The 23,222-nt window shown below is 31.8% G+C and overlaps 1 pseudogene; it reads left to right on the forward strand.

Moving 5' to 3' along the window:
* The first annotated feature begins 1,784 nt into the window (after positions 1-1,784).
* Positions 1,785-20,638, forward strand: LOC127727685 (sulfotransferase 1B1-like; annotated as a pseudogene).
* Positions 20,639-23,222: the final 2,584 nt, after the last annotated feature.

Consider the following 23,222-nt stretch of genomic DNA (forward strand, 5'->3'; position numbering starts at 1 on the left):
TAAACACTCTCATGAAAGTACAAGACAGAATTGTGTTGTGTGTTGTCATTTTTCTGGCGCATCTTATTTTCATTTGAAATTTTATCACTGTTTACTAAAGTTTGACGCTAGAATCTATGTGGAACATTTAACTAAAACTTCCAACTCAATCATTGACTCTTTCACTCTATGTAACAACTTGAAGTTGCACAAAATGCATGCAGTTTAAACTCATTTTATTGGTTACTGTAGACAGACACTAGGATTTAAAAGATGGATCTTTTCAAATTTGATGTATCATATTATTAACATATTACAATAAGACACATATTTGTGCATGCAAATAGCATATAGATATAAGAAGATGTGGTATGAGTGCCAATGAGACAACTCTCCATCCAAGTCAAAATTTATAAAAGTAACCATTATAGGTCACAGTACGGTCTTCAACACGGAGCCTTGGCTCACACCGAACAGTAAGCTATAAAGGGCCCCAAACATTACTAGTGTAAAACCATTCAAACGGGAAAACCAACGGTCTAATCTATATAAAAAACGAGAAACGAGAAACACTTATGAACCACATCAACAAACGACAACTACTGAACATCAGATTCCTGACTTAGGACAGGTGCAAACAAATGCAGCGGGTTTAAACGTTTTAATGGTACCAAACCTTCACCCTTTTTCTGAAACAATAGTGAAACATCATAACATAGAAAAACACACTATAAAATATCAACTGAAATAGCTTAACTCAATCAAAGGACATATTAACACCAGTGAACAAACACTGAACAAATAAATTTGACCTATGATACAATGTAAATACAAAATAAATAAACTAAGGGAAGAATAATAAAAGTAACATGTTATATCGGTATGAAATGTTAAACAATTTAAGAAAAACAATATGCTCGAACAAAAATATCAGCCATTTGCAATAACTTTAACTTTAATACAGGTAAATGAAAAAAATTGTTGTTATCGAGGTATACGTGTACAGTTCCAATAGAGAAAGGAAATATTTTTACAAAATGAATAATTTTGATGTTCATGGTACGAAGTGAAAATTTATAGTAATACCAAACACTTATCAAAGCTGGTATATAGACCAGATATAACCCTGAATAACATTAAATAACAAAAAAGCATTACAATAAGTATCAACAGGTCAAACAAACAAGAAAGTACGATATGAGAGTATTCACAGTTACTGACAGCTAGTTCAAAGCCAAAAACAGTTAATAATAAAAAATCATGCATCAGAGACTAAAATCAACTAAAACACATCCCAGGGATTTAGTATTTTAACGTCATGGAGTTTTAAGGATTTAAGTGAACACATACACGCGATCATGATATACTACGACTTTGGATTTCTCTGAAACCTTTCTAAAAATCTCCTTTTTATTTATTTTTGGAAGTAGAGTATATTTCAACTATTCAGAATACCCGTATAAGCAATTAACATTGCCATATACTATAGTGGTGCACTGTAACCAAAGTTGTAGATTACCACAATTTTCGATAGGCTCATATTGTCGTTAACTTTAAATTCTTTAATGGAAAACAAATAATGAATTGATCAATTAATTTCTTCTTTTCAATAACCTGATACCACAACCAACGTGCAAACTTTCTGAAATGCGTCATGCTTTTTTTATTTTAAAGATGTGAAAAGATTTCCAAACCTAACACACCAAAACAAAACTTTATATTTATTTAAAATTAGTCAAATTCCATTTTCGTATTGCACACATATTATACTTGTTTATACAGCTACATATATGCAGTTGTGAGTCATGGAGGATAAAAGGGATTCCAATGCAGCATCATATGCATTCCCCGTATTTGATGCAATGAAACTGCCAAACTTTCCGCCACTAATGAAAAATGCTGAAGAAAGACTAACTGCCATCAGGGATTTAGAGACCAGACCAGATGATATAATATTAACAGCGTTCCCAAGATCAGGTTATTACATACTTGTGATTCAACTGTCCTGTATTTACATTTGCTTGTAACGGAGGTTTTAGAAAATAAACCTTTAGTTAGAGAAATACCTTAACGCATTGCTTTAACGCCACTGTTTCCTCGAAAGAAACGCGAATTTTATCACTCCAAAATAAAATCTAGACATACAATTGAAATCGGATTTCTCTGTAGACCATTTGATTACAGATAAAGAAGACTTTTGTTTGAAAAGATATGTAGGAAGTCTAGTGTACATAGCCTTAATTAAACCGCCTCGGTGGTCTCGTGGTAGCGTGTTCTCCTCGAGTGCGGAAGGTCGTGGGTTCGAATCCCGGCTGGATCAAAACAAAGACTTTACAATTGTTATAGGTTGTTCTCCGCTAAGCACACGACATTAAGTAGTAAGAGTAAATACTGGTCTGCTCGGAGTAAGAATAATGTGTCTGGGTAGGGTGGCATGTCTTCCTGCGGACTGTTATTTTGTGAACTAGCGCGTTTAATTTGCAGCTGGACGTTACAAACCAGCCACCCATCATCATCTTCATCCTTATTCTATGGAATTACTCCACAGTTAGGTGTGTAGTATCGCATTTTGGCCCCTGTGGACTTTTCAAATATGAGAGCTAGTGTGCAATAAAATTCATTTTTGGATAGCTGAAGATTAATATAGCCTTCATAGTGGGTTTATATAATTATAATTATTTTCATTTACCTGTGTATATTATTGTATTTGGCGGCTTTTTGTTCAAGGTTGTTGTTATTTTTTTGAAATTGTTTAACATCTCACAGCGGTATACTACTGTTGCCTTTATTTATTCACTCCTTATTTTATTGATTTTGTATTTACATTGTATCATAGATCAAATTTATTCGTTCAGTGTATGTTCACTTGTGTTAATATGTCTTTTGATTGAGTGAAGCCATTTCAATTGATATTTTATAGTGTGTCTTTCTATGTTGTGATGTTACACTATTGTTTCAGATAAGGGTTAAGGTTGGTACCTATTAAAACGTTTAAACCCGCTGCATTTGTTTGCAGCTGTTCTAAGTCAGGAATCTGATATTCAGTAGTTGTCGTTTGTTGATGTGATTTATAAGTGTTTCTCGTTTCTCGTTTTTTTATATAGATTAGACCGTTGAAGACCGTACTTTGACCTATCATGGTTTACTTTTACAAATTGTGACTTAGATGGAGAGTTGTCTCATTGGCACTCATACCACATCTTCTTATAACTAATTATAGAAACATCAAGATTGTGTAATGTATGTATTATTTGCTATTTTCTGTATAACAGTCCGTATTTTCATATCCATACCAAGCATTCTAATTTTTTGTCGCACGAACTTTGTGATTGAATTTTACGAAAAAATGAGGCGAAAGACACCCAATTTTTATTTGATGATTAAACATTTTGTGGTTCAATTTTAATTTTATTTTTTAACAGTGGAGTGCACATCTGAAAGTACAGAAATGCACTTTTCAAGATAAATTTTACCAAAAATCTATTGACTGTTAGATTCTTATTTTAGTTCTGAAGGGAAAAAATTTGCTAGCATGGCAATACATGCTTATTTTATTGTTAACTGTCCTTATCAACGAAATATAAACATTTTGACACTAAGATATGGTTCGGTCTTAAATTTGTACTCCATTAGCTTCATCCTTGTAACCAAATATTGCGCTTTATATGATAGCCTCAGAATATATCGCTTTATATTTTTGCATGCAAATAAGTTTAATAAACATTTTTAGCAGAATTTGATGTTATAATTTGGCCTGAATTAAATCTAAAGTTGCCACTACTGTTAGAAATATATACCCTATTTAAGAGTTTCTAAACCAGGGTTTGGTATGCTGTTTACATCAAAATTGACCTATAAGTGCTTTCAAATACCTAAATATTGTACAATTTTTCCTCTGTAATTTTATGATTTTAAACAGAAAAAGGGGAAAAGTTTTAGAAATTTAACCAAAAAATGAGACAGACTTGAGGTTTTACACTTTGATCAAGATTTTTTTTAAGTCACTTTTTGTCGCGTTTCAAGTTCAACTGCTAACCTTCATAAAAATCTTTATTACTGAACCAATTTAAAAAAATATGGTACCGTTTTAATCGTTACAGCTAGCAGAACCCAGAAACATTAGTACAAATTGAAACAGGGGGGAAAATTTCATATTAAGATAGCACTCCACAGTTAGGTGTGAAGTTTCGCATTTTGGCACCTGTGGATTTTTCAAATTTAAGAGCTAGTGTGCAATTAAATTCATTTTTGGATATCTGAAGATTAATATAGCCTTCATAGTGGATTTATAGAAACATCAAGATTGTGTAATGTATGTATTATGGGCTGTTTTCTGTATGACAGTCCGTATTTTCATATCCATACCAGACATTTTTTTTTCTAACTTTTTGTCGCACGAACTCTGTGATAAAATTTTACGAAAAAATGAGGAAAAGACACCCAATTTAGATAATTCTGGTAGATTAATGTCAACACTTTCAGAAAAGGTATCACTCATAGGCATTAAAATTCTAGTTTAAACCAAATTTTGGGGGAATATGTGACATTTTCATGCCCCTTTTTGCAATATTTTATGATAAATAAAAGCAGAATGTTGCCATGAATACACAAAAAAAAAGGAATTATTTTTCACCATTTTAACTTTTGAAAATTAAATCTATGGAAGATACTGATTACATACATATGCACATGTATGACACAAACAGTTGTCTTAAAGTATTAGAAAGCCAGGTATAAAAGATGATTAAACATTTTGTGATTCAATTTTAATTTTATTTTCTAACTGTGGAGTGCTACCTATACAGAGTCGAAACGTCATAATTTAATAAAGTCACCGAATTGAAAGGACCATTAGAAGTACGTAATTTTTTTACAATATCAAAAGAGATTTTACGCATTAAAAATAATTAGTTTCATTTTTTTCATATGCTTTAATAAACAGATTGATAATAAGATGTTTAGTAGTAGTAAAGTAACCTCTAGTGTAGGTAAAAGGACAGAACATTAGTTGTAGAGCACTTACTAGAAGCCGATGAAAAGATACTCGACGTTTTTTGTCAATCTTAGATAGAAGAGATCTTAAAATGTGCAGAGAAGTCATTAAACTAAGATGTTGTTATAACGATATAAATATCTACTATTTGTTTCTCCGAGGAGTGAAAAACCTTGAATGTATTTTATTCTCAAGAAATTCCCATCTCGTAATGATATTTGACGTGTATATACATAATTCAAATGTGCAAATGAGGCCTTAAGCTGAGATATTGTTCTTATATAAATTTCTACTATTTGTATCCCCATTGAGCGCACGACCTTGAATGTAGATGAATTCATAATTATTTGACTTTTTTTGTGTTTTCATAATATAGTAGTAGAGACCTTCAAATGTGCAAATGAGACATTAAGCTGAGATGCTTTTTAATATAAATTTCTTCTATTTGTCACTCCGTGGAGCGCTCGACCTTAAATGAAGAAGAATTAATGAACTTTCATTTAGTGATTACGTCAGACCACTATCTTTTTATTATATATATATATTTTGTTTTGTAATATCTTATAACAATCTCAAGTTTCTATGATAGTATAATTAATAGATCATATATGTTTTGACCGCCTCGGTGGTAGTGTGCTCCCCTCGAGTGCGGGAGGTCGTGGGTTCGAAACTTGGCCGGGTTAAACCAAAGAATGACACATTAGTATTTGCTGTTTCTCCGCAAAGCTCGGAGCCAAAATAAGGTTTCCGGGTAGTGTGACATGTCTTCTTGTGGGATGTTACCGTATGAAGAAGCACGTTAAAAATCCGGCTCCGCATGTTGGTCTAATATTAAGCAGGGTTTTACCTTAGCTGTATTAGGCAAACCTTTCGGAATTTTAGGTCATCCATGCTCTTCAACTTCGTACTTCATTTGGTCTTTTATTTGGTCTTTTAACTTTTCTAATTCGAGCGTCACTTTTGGGTCTATTGTAGACAAAATGCGCGTCTGTACAAAATCATAAGCCTGGTATCTTGTATGATTTTAATTTGCCACTAGAGCCATCCGTCGTTTTGGTGTGTGCAATGATTGTAAAAGGTGACAATTCACGGTTTAGTAATCAACGTTGATGTTTCGTTAATCCTCTGTTTATCAGATACTACATTGATCTGGTAAAAAGTAATTAGTTTTTTGATATATGGAATGAACTTGGTCATCTGATAGATTTCATATGACTATGACTCTGATTGCTTTATGAAAATTATTCAACGTCAGGTTTTCATATTTATTTGGTATGTAGTATAGGTTCATTTGACCTTGCTCCTAATAACAGTGTTCATTTATTAAACAACTTTAAGCATTTTTTTTTCAATTACTATAAGCTAAAGGTCAACTATATATGGTCAAACAGTGATCATATACACAGTAGGTATAGTGTCCGGCTGGGATCGTGGTTTTTCGAGTGATTTGATCGGGTTTTTTCGAGTGTGACCACTTATTTTCGAGTGAATATGATAAAAAATGTAAACAAACAGATTTTTTTCTGGTAAAATAGCCTAGTCAATTTAGCTCTAAAATCACTCAACCTACAACTAATTGCAACACAAGGTTTTTTTAGTTCAAATTATAATATAGACTTGTACTAACAACATACTAAAACTATACATTGATATAGTTTGCGGAAAAGGTTATTTTTGGGTGAAATATGTGGTTTTTAGAGAAAAAATGCTGAAAACTGGAAAAAAAGAAAAATTGTTAATTAGACCTAAAGCTTGTTGAAGACAGAAAACCTTATCTTAATAGACTATTATGTAGTCCTCAAGTTATTGTTATTCATATTGAAGTAATTCTGAGGTGAAATGAGTGTTTTTTAGTGAAAAAACGTTGAAAACTGGAAACGTAGAAAATCTCTGTTGTTAATGGTTAATATTTTTGAAATTTGATCTATATAGAAAAAAAGAAATTCTATTTTAAGTTTATTTTGTGAAGTCCTTTAGGTGTCAATATTAATATTTGGGTAATTTTAGTTGAATATATGTTTTAAGACTGAAAACCCGAAAACTGGAAACGAAAAAATCTCGGTAATTGATTGGTAAAACTTTCGAATTGGGATCTAAATAGAAATAAAAAATACTATCTGATGTTTATCTTAAAAAGTCTTATAGTTATTAGTATTTTTAAAAAAAATGTAGTTCTTGTGTAAAATGTGATTTGTAGAGAAAAATTGTGAAAAATGGAAATAAAGGGCACGGTTATTCATGGTTAACACTTTTAACATAGGATCTTTATATTTATATTTATATTTATGTTTATATGCATATGTATTCCTCTTGTTATCAATATCAATAATAATCAGTTTGTTGTGTAAAATATTTTGTTTTACCAACTAATTACAAAACAAGAATGTGTCAATAGTACACTGATGTCCCACCCGCACTATCATTTTGTTTGTTCAATGAGCCGTGAAATTGGGGTCAAAACTCTAATTTGGCATTAAAATTAGAAAGATCATATCATAGGGAACATGTGTACTAAGTTTCAAGTTGATTGGACTTCAACTTCATCAAAAACTACCGTGACCAAACTCTTCAACTTTAATCTGAAGCGGAACAGACGGACGAACGAACGGACGCACAGACCGAAAAACATAATGCCCCTAAGTGAGGTGTATAAAAAATGAAAATTTTTAAGATCTTGGTTATTTCCAGTTTGATTTTTAAAAACGTAAAATGGAGAATGGAAACAGTGAATGTGTCAAAGAGAAAACAAGGCCACTATAATGGTTCTTTAACATAGCAAGTGAATCCGGCACACAGAGGTGGGCTTTTATACACTAGTTCAGTGAAATGGACACCACCCTAAACTCCAATATACATACAAATGAACCAAAAATTATAAAAAAAAACAAACAAGACAAACAAAGGCTAGAGGTTCCTGACTTGGGATAGGTGCAATAATGTGGCTGGGGTAAAATATGTTGCGTGAGAACTCAACCCTCCCTTAGTTTCTCTAGACAATGTAGAATAAAAAAAAATGCATTTTGTGAAAGTTTGAAATTTTTATCTTATGTATACGTGTAGGTATAATAAACGAAAAAATGATTGTGTTCAAAACTAATTGTAACTCAGTTTGGTTACTGACTTTGATTTTGTCATGTTAATTGCTAAAAGAGTTATTTTTCTAGTGTCCTTGCATCGTCATTGATTGTAGTCCTTTTTTGTGTATTTTTTCATTTGCTACTTTTTCAACATTTGAATTGCTTAAAGTTACAGTTAAAAACAGATTAAATTTTTTTAGCAAGCTCTATCAATATCCACGTTTAATTTCAGATATATAAGCTTTTTTAAATTCGGGAACATATACTAGTTCTCTTATTAGCATGAAATGTAGATCTGATATTGTTTAAAGCAATTTCAAGGGAAGCTTTGTCAATATGATTATAAGTTTACCTCAAGAGCTTGAATTTAAAAAGTAATTGTACCTAAGTGGTCCAATTTTAGATGTTGAAAATGAGATAAGCACTGTTGAATGAATTGATGGGATCACTTCCTGGAGGAAGTGTTGATAGTAACAACGCCTTATGTGTGTACCACGTAAACCTGTATGTGGGGGTCTGAAACATCAACCAAATGATAATGACAAAGAACTAACATGGGTTGTCTCCCGAATGAAAATATTATGGTCAAAGATATATATATGTATAAAGAAAAGCATTACCAAGTTCCTTCTTTAAGATAACTCATTGAATTAATTTTATAAACAGTAATCAGCTTAAGCCTAAGAACTGTAAAAAAGTTTGCGACTTATGGCCAGAGATAGCGTTTAGATAGTCATGTCTAATCTGAAATTGTGTCTGTTGGTTTTTGTTAGTCGTTTGTGTTGCTTTCTCATTGACTTTAAAAACCTCAAATCTCTCTTTATTCATAATTATACTCTATTACAGATATATCAATGTTAAAGACGCTCTTGGTAGTATCGCTTGCCAATGAAACCATAATTTATTGTAAAATCTCCCCACTTTAAAAACATAAGAAGATGTTGTATGATTGCCAATGAGAAAACTTTCCACAAGAGATAACAATGATGTGGGCGTGGATGTTAACAAATATAATAGCTCATCGTTAAAATATAATACTGTTAAGACAATAAATGGAAAAACAAATATGACAGACAGCAAACAATAACCACCAAGTAATAAAGGGCCACTTGTGATAATAATATTCCTAGTGTGCAGGGTTAACCATGTTTGGGAGCACTCAGCCCTCCCGTAATCAGGAACAGTTTTGAAATAGCAAACAACATAAGAACAAATTGTAAAACTCAGTTGGAAAGGGCTCAACTCAAAAAGATCCGCACGGTGTATATAACCAATTAACAAAAAGACACTGAGTTATAATAACTAGTTCAAAGCTAATTACAGTTGATGAATCAATACTGTTGACACCGACTAAAATATAAATCAGTACACATCCGATTAACAACCAAAGTGAAAAGTGGATTCAGTGTTACAGCCAAAGCTTTATTTATATGGTGTGTGAGTACTGAGATCGTCGCTAATTACATGAGTAGCTATTTGCTTCGAGGAGCCTGAAATTTTCATTTGTGAAAAATATTTAACATACAATCAATTAACACTCATCATTCTTTATTTTTTTATGAAAAACATTGTTGGATTCTAAATCTAAACATGTTTGTTCCAGAAGGAAAATGGAAAAAAAATATTGTTTTCTTTAAAAAGTTGTTGGGAAAAAAATACATTAAAGACTTTGAATTTCAAAAATTAAGTCTTGCAATAACATTTTTTTTTATAATGGACAAACCATGTGTTTTGTGAACCCCTCGCCCATATATAAATTGACTGTCGGTGCCTTTAACACAGGGGCAGAATTCTTTCAATTACCAAGTAACATTGTGACTAGGTTGGTTATTCTAATTCAGTACAGTTTTCCATTTATAGGTTACCTACCAATACTGTAGAGGAGAATTTTTGATTCTTGGATTGTAAAAAAGCAGAACACAATCTCGGTCTATATCTTTATTCAAATATACAAATTTTGAGACAGGAAAGTGATGCATTTGTAATATTATTCTCTTAAATTGAGATAATTATGTATTGTATTGTATTATTACAACTGTTTTAAAAAATACAGAATATTTTTTGTATAAATTTATTTTTTTCAACTTTGGCTAATAAGGGGAAGCAACTCATATAACCTTACTTTTACTACAAATTTTTTTAATTAATTAGACCACTTTCCGCAAAATATATTTTTGTATAATTTTAGTATGTTGTTCATAGATAGTAACAGACTTGTTTTTCAGAGAAAAACTTTATGTTGCAATTAGTTGGAGGTTGTTCACTAAATTGACTATACTAAAACGTGGAAAAAGATGCTAGAATCTTATATACAAGATCATAGAAGGTAAATTAGTATTTTTGATAAAAAGATATTATCAATCCTACATTATTTTGTTTTAAAAACGTTTAATTAATCCTTACAATGCTTTATTCCAAAATATAGATTAAAGCCATTTCTATACACATACCAATGCAAATGTAAATGGAAATGTGAACATGGAATCTATATATACTTAGATGTACAGACACTTTTCAAAAATTCTTGTTTTTCTTTTATTGAAAAGGACATTTTGGAGAATAAATTCATTTTTATATGTCCGTATTTTTTCGAGAGCAGTCCAAATGTAATATGTCAGTGGATTTACGTTTAAAAAACAATGAAAAGTTTCAAATAGCAGCCACGTCCGTCAGAATGGGGCGTGTAGAGAGAGTGATACGCTAATTGCACGTTAAGAGCCATTGCAACAGCTCTTTGAATGGTCCGTAGGTGATCTGTTGCAATGCAAAATGTCTGTCCATATCCAATATACTCTCATTTTCAGTGGCAGTCTAAATTTCCCGACCTTTATCCCGAACGTCCTCTGTTACAGGACCTATTTATTGGATTTATTGTTAATTGTTAATTGTTCTTGTCCTGAACATGCATGACACAAATGCCACTGGAAGTTCAACAACCAACAATCAACCATTTATAATTGTCCGTTTATAAAGTTAAAAATTATAAAGAGGCCAAGGTTTCAACTCCATCAGGCAGAGTTGACCTTAGATGGATTTGGCTATTTTTTTGGTCAGATAGCATAAAATTATAAAGTGTTGTTTTCATTTCTTTATCAAATGTTCCATTCAATACAAATGTTATTGTAATTTATTATTTTTTTTCTGTTAGTAGAATATTTGGGTTGATATTGAATTTTTCTGATTGTTTACTACTTTTTCTTAATTTTCTTGCTTCTTTTTTTCATCACTGTAATATATATCAATTGTAAAATATTATTGACTGTAAAACAAAGGTAGCATGCAATGAAATTAAAAAGATTATGAGTTCCTGTACTCGGTTCTTAAGACTGTTTTAAAAAGGACCCATTGATTTCTTATATATCGTAATACTGTAAGGTTAGGTAAAATGTTTTCCGAACAGAAAGTTATCATTAAATTGAAAATGGTTTAACTTTGATCAACATAGTAATCTGTTTTTGTGACTTATTAAGAATATACAATATTGCCCTTCGCTAAATTGCAGCTACAAACTAGAAAAAGTCAGTTTTTAAGCCAAAGAATGTCTTTTTTCTTATTCACATTTTCTTCAAAAAACCCGGACGTTTTAAATGTTGCTCTTTAAAAAACACGGACAATATAAAACACTATATTGTAAGTGAACTACAAGGAAATTCTGCGTCGTTTGTGTTTAAACATGTATAGCATTCAAAATAAAATGAACAGTCACGAATAAAACTAGTATACTCAAGAAATAGCAGTAAATCGATCTGATCGCATGTAAATTCACTCAAAAAAACCTGATCTACACTCGAAAAAAGTGGACCGATTCACTCGAAAATACACGGTCTTCGCCAGACACTATACCTACCTTGATATAGATGTCATTTCTGCTTGAGAAGGTTGTCTGATCATTATCTCATTGTCATGGTTTATTGATCAACGTAAAGTTTCGTCAGATTTTTAGAACTTTAGGCTTAGTTATATTTCAACCATTTTTGCTGTATATAGTCATTGAAAGGTGTACATATTTATCAGCAAAATTTCATCTTACCATGATCTTTTTTTTTGGAGATGATCATAGATCTGAATGATGTACATTTCATAAGACTGTGATTTCAAAACAAAATCAACATAAAATCCTGTCATATTCCGTAAAGTAGCGTTTGCACTCTGTTTAATAATTTTATCCTTTTTCATATTTAAATTCTTATAATTTGCATTTGTTGTAGCTTAGACGTGGTGTTGTAGCTTAGACGTGGTGTATTGTACAAAAACGTAAAAGTATTAATAAAAGTATGTAACACGCTATAAGAAATTTAAAAGTTGAATGATTTCAGCATTTTGTTACATAACATAAATAGCCTTCCTTACCAGTTGCTAAAATAAAATGGGAAAATTTACTATCGAAGGAGCGTAAGAAAAACCTGCCAAAATAATGAATTGGTTTTACAATATTCAGCAATCAAAAATGTCATAATAAGCATGTAGGTGAGAAGTTAGGGTTATTAATCAATGAGTGTTCATGGTTTTAAATATTTATTTGTTTATTAAGGAACACATTGATTGTGGGAAGTAATAAATATGTCACTACAAGGAAAAGCTGAATATACAACAGCAGGAAAAGAAACTGCATTTCTAGAATTTATTCCTGATTTAAATCCGATGAACGAAGTGAAGTCACAGAGATTGCTGAATATTCATGTTTCGTTTCGGTGGTTGCCAAAGAAACACCTTTGCAATGATGGCAAAACTGTTCATGTCATACGAAACCCAAAAGATCAAACAGTTTCCTCGTACCATTCTCTCATGGGTCGAAATAAAGAAATTGCAAAGATGAGCTGGAATGACTATTTTGAAATGACTATGAAAGAACAAGGTGAGTGATAACTTTAAAGATATATATATTTGCAAATTTGCAGGTCTATCATTGTTGGGCTACATTTGAGACGAAGTATATATAAATGATGGTGTTAGCCTTGTATAACCACAGGTTATTAAATGGAAAACATCCGTCTTAAAGTTGTCCCATATTAAGACGTTTATGATAAAATAAAAAATTTGATGTAAATCTGCGGAAGCAAAATTTTTGTTCTTCCCTGGCCGGAATTCGAACTCATGCTACTGAGATATCGTGGCACCAAATCGCCTTGTATCACCATCACTGGTGATCCGATGGATAAAATCTGTCGTTGAGTTGTCACTGGTTCAGACGTACTTATAATATAATTATTTCTGTGACTGCATCCTACATTAATTTGTAAGATCCTTCACGATAGATAATTCAGCTGATCTGTAATATTCCATCTTACTGATGAAGGATATTAGTTATCCGAAATATTTAACATTTGTTCATTATATTAATATGTTTGGTGATGTTGTACCCTTCTAGACTTGTTATATATTATATTTTGTAGTGTACTTTGGCTATTATTCAGACATTTTATATACATATATACATATATACTTATATATATTTATTATATTTGTGTTTGCCTCCATATATCTATTGGTTATTTGTTGGAAAGTTGCTGTCGTATTGACGTATACTCCAAATCAAAAATATACCATCTGCATTCTAATAATTCAAACATCAGTCATTGAAATCAGCATTGTTAGATGAAAATCTTTTAAAATATATTTTTTTTCAAAAGAAATTACAGTTGAATTATTTGGCATGTACATAAACACGTATTTCTTGATCAGGCAGATAAGACAGTGTCTGAGAAGGCTTTGTCTAACACTTAAGGGATGGATGAAATCTCATGAAATGTAAATTTTTATTTTTGGAAATAGTTTTTGGCATGCATAGTATGCTGATTACCAAAAACCTCTTACCTTTTACTTGCTCAATACAATATCTGAGAAACTGTCGGTTAACCGAGGGTCAGGGGAACATATGTCCAATTTGTAAGTGGATACTTTAACCCGTTTAGTTGGGCACTGTTAAAAGCATGTCACACCTTTGGTTTTCTAGATTGCTGTCTTTTTGTACTCCCAGAAGTATTTAGTCCTTGCTTGGTCAAGTTGCTTTTGGATGATACCTCAAGTATCCTTTTATTGACTTTTTATAACACATTTATGCAAGTGAAAAATTACCGATAAAAGTACATGTTTTCTTTGTACTCCAACCATACATTTATGAATCCTTTAAATACAAAACAGACCATAGATGGCGCTCATTTTTTTGTTATCGAAGCCTGCAACATTTAGGTCGCAAAAGCGATACATAGCGATCTTAGATTCCGTCGTCGGGTCGTCGACATTTAGGTTCAGTTTGTGGTTAAAGTGTTTTTTTTTAATTCTAACTTTGTCAAACCTTCATGGAATTTTATGAAATTTTGACAGAAGCTTGTTTATGAACCATGGATTTTTTTTTTAAATTCTATATTTCACTGATAATTGACTGACTTTTTACAGTCAACATTACACTTTTACACTGATAGCAGCAAATGCAGGCGAGACACATGGTTCCGGGGAAACCTTTAAGAATTGTTCACTAAATAAATGTGCATTTCGGGGAGCATCTGTTGTAAGTATCAACGAGCCACTTTTTTGATCTATTTAAAAAAAAATAGAAACACAGAATTTGCATTATTTAAATAGATTAATACATTAATATAATTTGCAATGCTCTGTTGTTTTCAACTTTATATATACAATGTACGTACATTTAAAGAAAGCTATATATTGTATTTGTGAGAGCTTTAGAAATAGGATATTTCAGTTTCGTAGCGAATAATTTCTTAGAAAAACTGAAATAACAATGCTGTTTCCTTGTCCAAATATTTCATTGATTTTTAAATAAGGTGGTCAAAAGAATTCTGTATTCGCCTTAGACTCAACAAGAAATGCTTCCCCGTTCTTCTCACTATCCACAGAACACTTAATATTTTGTACCGTATTGTCTTTCAAGGGATGTGGCAATGTATAAATTTCGAGATACTGACATCCGACTTCGTCCATCTCTCTGGAAGTATTTTAGTTCTAGTACTTTGTGCAAATATGGTCAGGTGCTTAATTTGCATAAACAATTTTCACAAGAATTCCTTAGATTTAAAAATAAATGTATATGCAACATTAAATTAAGATTCAACATTTGAAAATATAACTTAATAAAGATTTATAGCTTACTGTAAGATATGGTTTGCCCAAGGGCGTACATTTAAGTGTTTACACTTTGGTTGTTAGGTCTCTGATGAAAAATTGTCTTATTGGCAGTGTACAATTCCCACCAATAGATTTTAACCATGCACATTTGTGATTCACAAAAGCAAATTTATAGACAATTTGAAAACATGATGCAATTGAAGAGTGTTTTTGTCAATTAAATGTACCTATATGTAAACTTTTTTTTAGAGAAGATGTTTGACGGTTGGTTTGCCTATGAAAAAGAATTTGAAAAAGCTACTAAAGACGGCACATTGAAAACAGTTCATACTTTAAACTACGAAAATTTGAAAATGGTAGCTGCTTTGTAAAAATTATCTTAATTGATGACAATTCATTTGGATACGACATTTTTTTTATTATATGTTTACTGTTCAATTATTTATAAAAAACTATACCTCAAATTTTTACCACCTCAAGGTTTGACTGTGATACATGTATAGAGATGTGGTCATCCCTTGACTTCTCGCGCCCGGTTTAAAATTTTAAAAGCTCCAGATAAGATGTGTATTTGCGTTATTACGTAATAAAAACCCAATCCATTTGTCAATTTGAGCGTTCAAAAACCAATCTTATGCAAAGGAGAACCCAATTATACGTTATCAACACGTCTAGTCGAATGCTTTATTTCCCCTAATCGATAAATTGTTGTCGCGTAATAAATATATTTTTGTAATTTTAGGAAATCTACGTTTGATCTTAAAATAGAAATAATAGCTGATCTGCGTCCCTGTTCGAATTTTTAAATGGCATGCCTCTTGCTCAAATCAAGAATATGAAATATTAATAAAAATGGAAGAAGTAAGTAGAATTAATTTTACGCGTAGAAAACGTAGTGATAGTTATTCGGTTGTATCTTACGTACTTGGGGACAGGACACTTTTGTTTAAACCCTCCCCCTTTTTTTCCAAAATCCATTATTTTTTTTGTTTTCTATTTATTTCAATTACTTTCGGCTTTTTCTGTACTATATGAACATAAATATACTAGAAATAACTTGTATTTGCTATTTACTATCAATTTCAAGTTTACTATCCACAGCGGTCAATGATATATTATTTAGCGGGCTCGCTTGATATTCTTGATGATAAAGTCAGTATCAAAAACAAAAATTTCATTATGTCTATATGTATATAACTGTCAATGTCGTTCCTTCTTTTCACGACCCTGATGGAAATACGGCTAAATTGAAACAAAGACATACAAATTGAAATAAAACTTTCTTTGCATACAAAGAAACATGATATCCATGGCTAAACAAAATAGGGTCTTTTAGCTGTTTTATTCTATATGTAAGCCATTAGAGACAAAAAATCACTTGTGTGACATAATGGGACCCAAAATATTCAGCGCTCAGCAGTGACAAGACAACGAAAAGACAAGTCCTAAAATAGTACATAAGAAAACTTAAGATTGAGCAAGAGGAACCCCACCAAAAACTCAAGGAGATCCCGGTCTTGTGCTTCAGAAGGATCTACAGATCCTGCTCCACCTGTGACAGCCGTTTACATATTTGACAGAAAACAGAGGATCTCTATAATTAAATCAATGTACCCTGCTGTATTTGAAATCTCAATCGAGACCACCTAATACTATTTGCATGGAATGTTCCAGTCATATATATAGAATGGTTTCAGTACATGCGTATATGACTCCCAATGGATCAGTTTATGTCTTGATTTTCAATGGCTATGTGACATTATCTATTGTGCCAGTGTGTCTTTCAAATACAATTTTTTTTACAGGAATGTTTAAACAAACAAAAAAAAATACTTGTTCATCAGTGTATAAACAAAATAATACAGCTATCACATATATACTTGAATTGTTTTTACTGTAAGATTACACTGCATGACCATCTTGGTTTGTTATATAAATAATAATATGTCTCAATTCATTATTTGATGATAAAAAAACTCATTATATTCAGTATTTTGGTGGTGAAAAATCCTATTCGACCTTTGATTGAGGGGTGAACTAGAAATAATGATGCAAATGAAAATAACATTTCACTCAATTGCAGAAAAATTGGTGAGTTAAAACCCCAATTTGTAAATTATTATCTAGGGCGGTAGTAAAATCCTTGCTAGTGAGGTGCATCTGTTCGGCTGTGCGGAATGTATTTATACACAGTCATTGTCTTGTCCCTTGTAGGGAGAGTTCACGCTCTCCGAGGGTCTGTAGGTGTACGACAGTAAGTCGAAATACCAGCCCTATCTAACATTCCCTCATATTCCAGTGATAGTCCAAAAAAATCCTGTTTTCATCTAAGTAGAACCTTTACTTAGTTTGTTCTAGATCTCGTACAGGCTATACATGGAATATTTGCCTTTCGACGCTATTCAAGTAACAATTAATCAAACAAGCATTATGTAACCTAAATTAAATAATTATGTTATGCAAAAAGACCCACATGAAATTTTGCAATATTAGAATAACAAATAAAAACCAAACAAAATTATCAGAAAAGCTTTTTTTTATGTTACTGTCATACAGTACATATTATCACTTGATAATATATGAAAAGGTTTAAAGGAGATGGACTTCGAATTATCTCAACAACGTCAGAACTCAACTACATTTTTATACTAGCAAATGTATATGAGAAACTGACTACACATACAGGGCCCAATATATACACGACATCGTCGTTAAGGTAACGATTAATAACTGATTTATGATGATCAAATAGTTTCTGAAACAAGGTTATTTTATTTGGCAGTACACACATATTTAAGTCTAATAAATATTTGTGTTTGTACTTAAACAATTTGATAGAACCCTCTATCTTAATCAAAGACGAATTTCTGTGGAATCACCAGAGGATGTTCATAGTGTTAACCCACAAAAATGTCTATCGAGTCCTGATTAGAAAAAATAACATGTTGGGGAAAGAATAAAACTAGATTCCTTCTTTGTATTCAGCTAAAGACTGGTATTTGCAGCAGTCCTACTGTTTTTGAATAATTAAAAAAAGCAAATAAAAATTCAGGTATATTCAAACTATGTTCCAAGATCCTATAATCAGTGGTTTCCGTTTGTTGTTGTATATAATATTTCTTTTTCGGTTATTTTTTTGTAAATCAGGTCGTTAGTTTTCTCGTTTGCATAGTTTTATATTTGTCATGTCTGGGCTTGTAATATCTTGATATGCGGTTTGGGCTTTTGTTCATTGTTGAAGATCGTACGGTGACCTACAGTTGCCTACTCCTACCTCGTCTGGTGTATGTTGGAGAGTTGTCTCATTTGCAATCATACAGTATAAAAATTATTCTTATTTTTATATTCGTTGTAAAATTACAAAAAATAAGTCTTACTAATGTGCATTAAAACTATTTATGTATTCATTTTTTAAAGATTCCAATTAAAGAAATAGGATTACTAGCCGACTTTTTGTCAGTCAACATAAAAGACGAGTTAGTACTTGACATTGCTGATAAATGTACATTCACAAAGCTTAAAGAAGCGGACGAAAAGTTAAAGTTAACACATATCCAGTTAAACACTATAGGAAAGGTACGTACAAGGGAGCTACCATTGTTTTTTTGGGGGGGGAGGTGGGGGGGGGGGGGGGGGGGGGGGGCGGCGGCTGAGGATTTGATGCAGACGAAACAATGTTCACCTGTTGCAATATGGGCACAACTCTCGAACGGTAAATGTCAAAACCGCCAAATTCGAACTTGACTTGTATTTATGGTCCATGACATTGAATTTTAAACTCACCACAGATACCAGGGTTATGTTTACGTTATACACAATTTCAAAGCATTGGTTGAAGCGATATTTTCATTTACATCTGGAAACGGAACAAAACTTAATGTTTATTGTAACTAAGTTCATAATTCCGGAAGGGTAAAATGTCAAAACCATCATACTCGAACTTGGACTGTTTTTTTTATGATCTTTTATAACTTGTGTTTTTAAATTTCAACGGTATTATTATCTTTAGAAAACCAATTTATTTAGATATTTTAGGAGCATAATTCCTATACGGTAAATATCCAAACTAAACTTTACCTGTAATTTCTTGTCATTGACATTGTTTTAAAATTAAAAAGATTTCGCCAGGGGGTACTATAATTATTATCCGAAAACTTTTGACGGACTGACATTACTAAATATCCCCTTTTCGGTGGAGGTGTATTGTAAACACATAATTAACTGGAAAAAAGTGAAGACAGTTTACTGAACAACAATTACCACTGACGAAATTCTTGCAATCAGAACTCTTTAAGAATCCTTTACTAGGTTTTATCATGCAGTTTTTCCATAGAAAGTCATTGACTGAAACATGGCATTTGCACATGAGCAAGGAAATTCCCTCGTATTGAGAGTTGGGATAATATATAGTACCTTAAAAGATTAAAAACAGAAACAGCAATTTTGAATAAACGATCCAAATGAAAACCGTTTATGAAGCAAAATGTCTTAATGATTTTTTGCACTGTTTTTCATTGGAAGTTACTTTGCGACCTTTCTCTACCTACCACAACTTGCTGAAACTTTACAATTCGATGTTTTGGTAAAGTATCTTATATTTTAGGCGATTGTAAGACTTATTAATTATCCAGCCGATGTTTTTCCTTAATATTATACAATAGTCTTCTACGCTGTCAAATCAAATAACGTGCAAATTACCTAAGAGGTGTCGACTTTCGTTTGCCTAGCATGCAGTGATACATATTTCATAAATAATCACGACCGAAAACTGACAAATTTGCTGTAGTGTTATAATTGAATATTTACTTTTTATTTCATAAGAGGTAGGTGATTGGAAAAATTATTTGACAGTTTCACAGAACAAACAGTTTGATAATTTGATAATTTGTATAAAAGAGAGATGCAAGACTCAAAATCAAGTTCAAAATCTAAGTTCAGCATAGGTCTAAAAGAATTTACCAATTTCTAGTATACTTAGCATGAAAACAGTAGTTGTAGAAATGTATTTTTATCTGATTAGCAAAAGTCTCATTCAATTTGATGGTAATAAATAACCATGATAACCATCTCTAGACATACAGTACAGTGGATTAAATTGTATTGCGTCAAATTATGTTTTACTTACAATACTTATAATAAAGTTATAATATATTTAATAGACAAAAGAGAGTAAGAGGTCATTTTTTATTCGTATCCCGAATCATGGTATTAGTTAAGATTCTTGTGTATTGAATATAAAATAAAGAGATGTGGTATAATTGCCAATGACACATCTATACACCAAAAAACTATTATAAGCCACAGTACAGAATCCGGAAATTTGTAACGGACGGACGAAAATGCGCATTACTATATACATTTCGAGCCACGGAAGACAGTTTATTACCAAAGTAGTAGGGCTTAATTCCCCTGAATTTATTTATCACCAGGGCTATTCTTACAAACTCTTTCAATCTTTTCTAAATTTCAGAGTGTTACATCTTCATGTGTGTGTATATTTTGAGTTTTTAACAGCATAATGTTGTATGTCTGAACATTTTAACAAATTATAAACGAATAAATATAGCTAAAAGTTTGATTGATTTTGACGATTTTGAGTATTTGAAAAAAGAAAGAATAAGAAACAAATGAAATAAAAAAAAAACCGAACAAGAGGGTTTTTTTTGTATTGCTTTATCAGCACCGACCGTGCAAGACCCTCATGGGTAGTCAAGGTCGTTAAAAACCAACCTCGCGTCGCTTTATCAATTCCAACCTTATTTATATTGGTAAACTTTGTCCTTCGTAGCAAAATTTCATAAAATAACATAAACTTGCAATAATGTTATAATGATGCCTTCAACAGCATTGCATGTAAAAAGAAGCATTCAATTTGGAAGGCTTTGTAATTTATAAAGTTGTTGAAGAATCTTTTAGTGATATGTATTATTTAGACTCTCTCATATTGAAATTCTGACACGTTTCAATAAATCTCCGAATTTAACTCTTTGTTGTGAGCCAATACAGTGGAAATTTGCGAAACCTCTTTCTACTCTTTATGGTAAGATAGTCCCTTGTGCGGTTCGTGTTACTCAATCTTTAGTTTTCTATCTACTATTTTAGGGATTTGCTTTTATTTTCGTCGATTCCTTTCCGGCCAATGTGATCTGTTTTTATTGGACTTTATTGCCCCCTTAGTATATTATCCCTCTTTTAACTTTCATTATTTCACAAAATACTGCAAACAATTATTTCATTTGATAGTTATGATGACTGAGCGTGTTTGGCACGACAAGTCCTTATCACCATGCAGAGACTGCATTTACTGTTTTTAATTCATTTCTCTATCTTTTGTCCTTGTTTAATTTGATTAAATATTACTTAACAGTTGAAATTGAACCACATCTGGAAAAATACCGAGAAGACGATAACAATAGATTTTTTTTTCAATTTTCGAAGATATGACTTTAATTTTACCATCAAGCACTCTTGGTCTTAGGACTTCCTTGTAAGCAAATGGAATAGAACAGTGATGGGAAATGGAAGTCCCAGATTATCGTATCAAATGAGACATTTATATTCGATATTAAGGCAGTCTTAAAGGGACATTAGCTGTCAAATTCATGTTCACCGATATTGGCTCAAATTCTCATATTTGATTTATAACATAGTAAAACGTATACTGTGGATTCATTTATTTTCGTGGGTACCAATTTTCGTGGATAAGGGAAATTTGGCATGTTCGTGGATATTTAATTTCGTGGTTTTACCGAAAGTCTGCGTACAAGCCTATACAAAATATGTCATTCGTTGAACATTTAATTTCGTGGTTCACTTGTACCCACGAAATCCACGAAAATTGGTATCCAACGAATAATAATGAATCCACAGTATCCAAATTACAATAAGTCTGAAATTTACAGTTGACAATGCATATACTCGATAATTAATATCAGCATTTCTTGTGTATTTTAGTCTAGACGCCATCTAATTAACTATCGAGATGACCTCCGAAGACTGCCGACGGTCACATAACCCGATATAAACATAAACATTAATATAAATAGATAGCGACCTCGTGCAATTGGACTTTTCTAGGTCTGTTTGATTTCATGTTATAGGTTAAAAAAAATAGGTGAATCATCGAAATTACCTGCATAAGAATGATTTTTTGTGGATCGAATCAGTCAACGAAATGGTTCACCTTTGTTTCACTTTCAATGTTGATATTCTTTTCAATTTAATGGCTGAACCCGACTAATACATGCGTAACCAATCTCTAGGTAATGGGTTAATTGAAGGTCACGGATTCAATGAGGTCGAATTATTTACTTGCAAGTGAAATATTGATCAGCGATGTTTCTTTGCTTATTTTGACAAAATTGAACTAAACTGGCTGCTAAAAATGAATTATTATTTCATTACTTCACTTTCATTAATGATTGAACAAAACAAAACCATATTTTAATTTTTTTTATATCTCGTAGCTAATGCCCCTTTAAAGACAATAAAGCATAAGGAGACATATTTTCTACTTGATACTGAGCTATATGATACAAAATTTAGATCTTATTACTTATCAAGTTTTGATGATTCGATGAAAAGGGGCTTGCAAAATTATCGTAGAATGTTTTTTTTTTTTTATACTAAATTGTCTTTTATTCAAAGTAAAGGTATTTTAAATACTGAAGGGGCTCAGAAAACATATGCAAGGATTGATTAAACATAGAACAGTCCAATTCATAATCATTGTAGAAGAGTGGTATATTTGCAGGGTCGTAAGTTAAGGCCTAACCGGTTTTATAATTCGATACATTTTCAATATTGTGTCAATTATTTTTTGAAGCAATACTAAAAAAATCTCCAAAAACCGAGGTCGATCTCAGAGGCTCTGGCAGGGTAAAAAATGTCTGCTCAATTATTCACACCTGTTGTTTTGCTTACATTAAGTACAAATCCGCTAATAAGTTACATTCAGTGGTCACAAGTAATGTTTAGAAGACGATTAATAACTGATCTGTGACAGAGACATTCCATAAAAGTAAATCATTACGACATTCGTAAATCTTTGGAAAAAACTTCAACTTCACCAAAAGAACCATTAGTTT

Source organism: Mytilus californianus, unplaced genomic scaffold (assembly GCF_021869535.1).
Source record: "Mytilus californianus isolate M0D057914Y unplaced genomic scaffold, xbMytCali1.0.p SCAF_2, whole genome shotgun sequence".
NCBI classification, from domain to species: domain Eukaryota; kingdom Metazoa; phylum Mollusca; class Bivalvia; order Mytilida; family Mytilidae; genus Mytilus; species Mytilus californianus.